Here is a 5936-nt window from a genome sequence, read left to right on the forward strand (position 1 = left end):
AAGAACTGAAAGTGAACACTTCTTCTACAAAGGATTACTATTTGCTACTATGTGATCTACACTTAGTTTCCAAATTGATTTTTAGGCCGAGAGTTGATGGACACTTCAGAGTTATTCCCAGATGTATTTTGTACTTGAAGACCAAATGTACACCAGTGTTCGATTTCTACAGACAGTCATGAAAATCCAAATAACCTCAGTGAGATCAAACACACACATTCGCTTTTTGAATCTTTCGAAAGAAGAGCAAAATGATAATATGTGTTTTCAATTGACTCCGTTCTCAATATCCCTATGTTTGTAAATGACATTGTAGGTGAACAGATGAAGGAGTACATAGAAGAACACTTTCGTGAAGCTGAACACCCATTTACACGGAGTAGGTCATGAGTGCTCAGTGCATTGTAATCGAAGGGCAGCTAGGTGACTATTGATATATGCCATATTCCTTGATTAAGCCGGAACATTCGACTCCACATATCAAGCATTCTTATAAATAAAAGAAAAACATATTAGTTTCTCAAAACACCGGTTTCGTGACCTTAAAAACAGCTGAATTTGGAAGTACTTCTCTCTAACATTATTATGGAATGCTTGAAATGGTTTACGTCAGCGTTTGGAATAACTGTAATAAAACATTGACTATTTCAAAATTTCATGAATGATCTTGAAGACAAAAGTGGCTGGCGAATCACATCCACTTTGATGACATTAAGAGGCGGAGATCAAAAAGAGTAAAAAAGAGTCGGCTGAACATCAAATCAATCAAAGTGATAATGTTTTGGTAATCAAGGGGTAAATAAATACCAAAAACAACTTTCCATTCATTTTCGAACACAAATTTCTGCTTACGTTAAATTACACTATTTTTGTGAATTTTAAGCATGTTATTTTGATTGCACCTTACTTTCATACGAAGTATATTTTTATGTGGAACAGTGTAAGGATGCCACAAGTATTTGAAGTTTGACAACACCTTATTTAGTAACACCTACTATGAATTGTACCCACCAAGTGAAATCAAAAGACAGAAGCGAATAGGTTCGATGATATATTTGATGGGCTATCATTATGTCGTCTATCGATTGAAATAATCTGGCTAGTGATTGCAAAGGTTGTTGAGCCCGGCATTCCCACTCGTGATCTGGTGCGGATGCATGACCGAGCGCCTTCAGCTAGGTGAGTCCATTAAAACGAGTGTGGTCAGCATGCAATATCGAAGACTTACAAAGCTTTTGATTTTGAGGATTTATTTACCTCTACAGATCACTCCCTCGTAATGGTGTGTGATGGTCCTAAGACATGGCCAGCCAGAAGTGTTAACCCAACGAGTTGGTCGTAGATAAACAGTCTTCTGATAGTTTGCTATGTTAAGCAGCGTTTAGTCGTCTTTCTGTGCTATAAGAGGCCATGTGGTACAATAATAAAGAAGCAGGTATAATGAAAATTTCGGTTCATCGTAAACTTCATCGTTTTTTTCACTTCATTCAGGGAAATTTGTTGAGTCTAATCACCTTACATTTCTGGCAGCTTACACAGGAGAGTGCTTACTCCCTAGTGTTGTTTGTGCGATAAGTTCTCTAATTGTGGAAATTGATTTTTTTGTGATATCGTCCAAATTGATAGATTTTGCATTTCCACAAATTCGGTCGGCAAAAGGTCTCACATGAGACGTGTAATTTGTTATGAACCGTCTAAAGAAACTTACTATTCAGTTAAAAGCGCTTGATTTTGGTCGGTTCTGGATGATCCAGAATGGTAGAATGCAGTGAGCATCAATACTGTGTCTGATAAAATCAAAGGAGTCGGTGCCAATTTGACGTTTATAAACGCTTACAATAATACCGTGCTACTGAAGTCATTCGAAGACAAGGTTCAAATGCTGTACATAAGATACTCTGTCCATAATTGCAGTCAAACAGTCATCAAAATACGCATGTAAGAAGTTGGGTTCTCGAAAGACGTCTTTGATGAATGTCTGAGAACCCTGTGCAGCATTTCTTAAGCCAAAAGGCTATAGTGAAAACTTGTAGAGTCCAAAAGGAGTGTTGATAGCGGCTTTAGGAAAGTCGACAGCAGCCATAGGAATATGATTATATGCTGTAAGCAAGTCGATTTTCACAAAATCAGGTTTGTCCTGTCAAGTTCTGAATCTGGGGCAATGGGCAACGATCAGGAATGGTTTTCGCATCCAATCGCCGATAGTCACCATTTGAACGCCAGTCGTTGATGTCCTTTTTAGGGATCATATGCAAGGAAGATGGATATGGGATGTTTGATGGCCCAATTATTCCTAAGTCTACTAAACTGCAAAATTCATTTTTAGCAAACCTCAGCCTTTCGGTTCTAGTCGGCGCGCTTTCGAGAATACATGCGGTTATGTAGTCGTGGTGTGGTTTGTAACATCTCTGGTTAAACATAGCAATTTCGGTTGCGTTTGGTTTATCTCAGAGTATTTATCGAGTATTTGTTGGTAGTATGGATCGTTTATGTGTTTCACTGTGGCTGGGGATTATCTTCAACCGGAAAGAGAAGTTACACAAACAGATAAATTAACATTTCCGTCAACTAAATTTCATTTGCTCGTGTCGATGAGTAAATTATGATGTTGTAGCAGGTCTATACCAATGGTTAGCATAGAAACCTCTGTACCAACGGAAATCCAGTGTATGGGTTTGTCTAAACACACGCTAAGATGAGCTAATATGCCTAGCATCCAGTGTCGAAAACTTACGGAGCTATTTATTTTGGGGATTTATTTATAGTTACATAAGCTTCTGAGTAGCGAAACCAGGTTTCCATATTGTCGGGCCAGAATGGCACTGGCCGAAATAAGGGTGGCGTACGAGCCCTGAACCTGTTCGATCATGATGAATATTAAGAATAGCAATGAACGAGAAAAAAACCACGAATTTTAAGAAAATATCAAAATACATAAAAATTAAAGTAAAAAATCGATATACAAAGTTCCAGAAACGAACAGACTCACAGTTTACGAACAGGTGTACCAGATCTTGTCAAGTTCACAACGCTTGGGGTCTTTCATGGCTGTCAAAAAGCATTTGTATCAAGATGCTTTCTTGATGATGGAACCCATTGTACAATATGTGGTGGACCAGACAATATATAAACGCAAAAGGTATCAACAAAGTTAATAACAATCAATAGTAATATTAATATATACAAGTTAAATGTTACAAATACAATAATAATTAAGGACGTTACTTAAATTGCCCAAACGTTGCGTGTTCTGATTAAGTCCAGTAATGTAAATCCACAATTATAAATGCTTGATGACTCTGAGCAGGTTGGTGAACTCTCTAGCGATATAGTCCAACGTAGGATGTGATATATTCCGATTATAGTCTATAAATGTAGATAGTATTTGATTTAAACTTCCATTAACTCAATCACAAATGAAGATAGAACTAGGAATGCGTGAGTAGTAATGTATTTGTTAACCAGCACGAATATGTCACGCTATGTAGTAGCTCAACGGAAAGTGTCTTCAAGGTCAATGACTAAAACAACACGTACAGTCATTTAATGATGAATGTACATACAGTGGAAAATTGACAAAATAAATACAAATAATATTAAAAACTATTTACAAAATAAGCTTGTTAGAGTTATCTCCACATAGCTCCCCCCAGAGTGTCCGGAGGTAACACTGGTTATAATAACAACAAAAATGTGAGAATATGATATGTATATAAAAAAAAAAATAATATTTACAGTTATAACAAACAAAGATGCGGAGATGCGTATGATATGTATATTAGTGAGACATACCGTGTGTTATCGAGTGAAAAAAATAACAGTGATGTCACAGAATAACAAACACAAAAAAAAGAATATACTGTCATTTAATGTCTTGTTTAGCTAACAATGATAATGTGTAAAACTGTTAATGACCCATACACACACAAACAAAATTGAACCGTTTATTTTTGTGACAAAATTTTTTTTTTTTGAAAAAGTGACAAAACGAATAATTGTGGGAAAATGTGATTAATCATATACACTGTTAAAAAAAAATTTTTTTAGATGGGATTGATAGTGTAGGTCCTCGATAATTGTTTGCTTTGATTGTTTTAGTTTTTTTTATATGGCAAAATGTACGTAACGCTTTGGTTTTTTTATAAGTCTCCCAGAACGTGTTAAACAAGAGGGTGTAGTGCTAAGTTTTTCCTCTTCCTCTTGTTTCTTAGCAATAGATGGGAGTGATTGTTTGTTCGCAGTATTGTCTTCTGTGTCATGAGGGACTTCGTAGGAAGCTGGTTTTATTCGGTCTATAGAAATTGTCTCATGGTTCCCATTTTTGTTGATAATGAAATATTTGTCAGTGCGTTTTATTACTTTATAAGGGCCTTCATATGGTGGTGTCAGTGGCTTTTTCACCGCGTCTACTCGGACAAAAACAAATTTGCACGTTTCTAAATGTTTATCGAGATGGACTCGGTTGTCGTATTCTCGAGGTGGTATTGCTCTGATGCTCTGCATCATTTGTAGTAATCTGCTTACAAAACGAGAAGGGTCTCCTGGTGTTGTGGTTTCATTCTTGACCAGTTGTCCTGGTAACGTTAATGTCGTGCCATAGACTAGTTCAGCGGCCGTGCATCCGATGTCTTCCTTTACAGGCGAGCGAATCCCAAGGAGAACGAGCGGTAAAGCATCGCTCCATTTTGAAGGGTCCGGTTGTGCCATCAGAGAGCTTTTTAGTTGGCGATGGAATCTTTCAACCATGCCATTAGCTGCCGGATGATAAGCTGTCGTTTTAACATGATTTACTCCAAGAAGTTTAGTGAACTCGTTAAATAGAACGGATTGGAATTGGGGACCGCGATCTGTTGTGATTGTTGATGGTACGCCAAAGTTGGATATCCAGCGGTCGAGGAAAACTGAAGCCACTGTCTCTGCCGATGTGTCTTTAATGGGGCATGCTATGGCCCATCTTGTGAACCTATCTATTGCGGTGAGGATATGTGTGAAAGAGTTTGATGGTGGCAGAGGCCCAACTAAATCTAAATGCACGTGCTGGAAGCGTTTGTCAGGGATAGGGAACTTCCCAATTGGACTGTAGGTGTGTTTTTGCGTCTTACTGCGTTGGCACTGGAGACAGTTACGTGTCCAACGTTTAACATCCGAGTTGATTTTAGGCCACACAAAACGTTCGGTAATGAGCTTTGTTGTTGCTCTGATGCCTGGATGTGAAAGACCATGCAAATGCTGGAATATTTTTCGTCGGCAAGCATGTGGGACAAACGGACGATTGTTGCCTGTTGAAGTGTCGCACATGATGAATTCGTCTGAAAGGGGAATAGGTACAGGTTTGAGGTCTAAGCTAGACTTTTCTTTGCAGACTTTTAATTCTGCATCGTCTGCTTGTAATTTAGCCAAGGTTTCAAGGCTGATGTCATGATTGAGTACCATCGTATTGATATCCCTCCTAGATAGTGCGTCTGCAACAATGTTCGAGTGACCTTTGATAAACCTGATGTCTGTGGTAAATTGTGAGATATAATCAAGTTGTCTTGCTTCTCGTGGGGAGTGTTTGTCATACGATGTGCTAAAAGAATGGCAAAGGGGTTTATGATCTGTCATAATGATGAAATCACGACCCTGTAGCAAAAAGTTGAAATGTTTTACTGCTAAATACATAGCTAAGAGTTCGCGTCCAAAAGTACTATAACGTTCTTGTGCTGGCGATAATCTCTTGGAGAAAAAGGCAATGGGGGTAATCGTGTTGTTTACTCGCTGTTGTAATACTGCCCCTACGGCTTTTTGTGAAGCATCCGTGCATAGGATCAACAGTGTTGTGGGGTCAGTATTTAGGTGTTGGAGCATGGTAGCATTAGCAATCATGGATTTAGCTTTTTCAAATGCTACTTTGGCATCGGAAGGTAACTTGAATATTTGGTTCTTTTCTTTCTTGG

Source organism: Schistosoma haematobium, chromosome 2, assembly GCF_000699445.3.
Source record: "Schistosoma haematobium chromosome 2, whole genome shotgun sequence".
NCBI classification, from domain to species: Eukaryota; Metazoa; Platyhelminthes; class Trematoda; order Strigeidida; family Schistosomatidae; genus Schistosoma; species Schistosoma haematobium.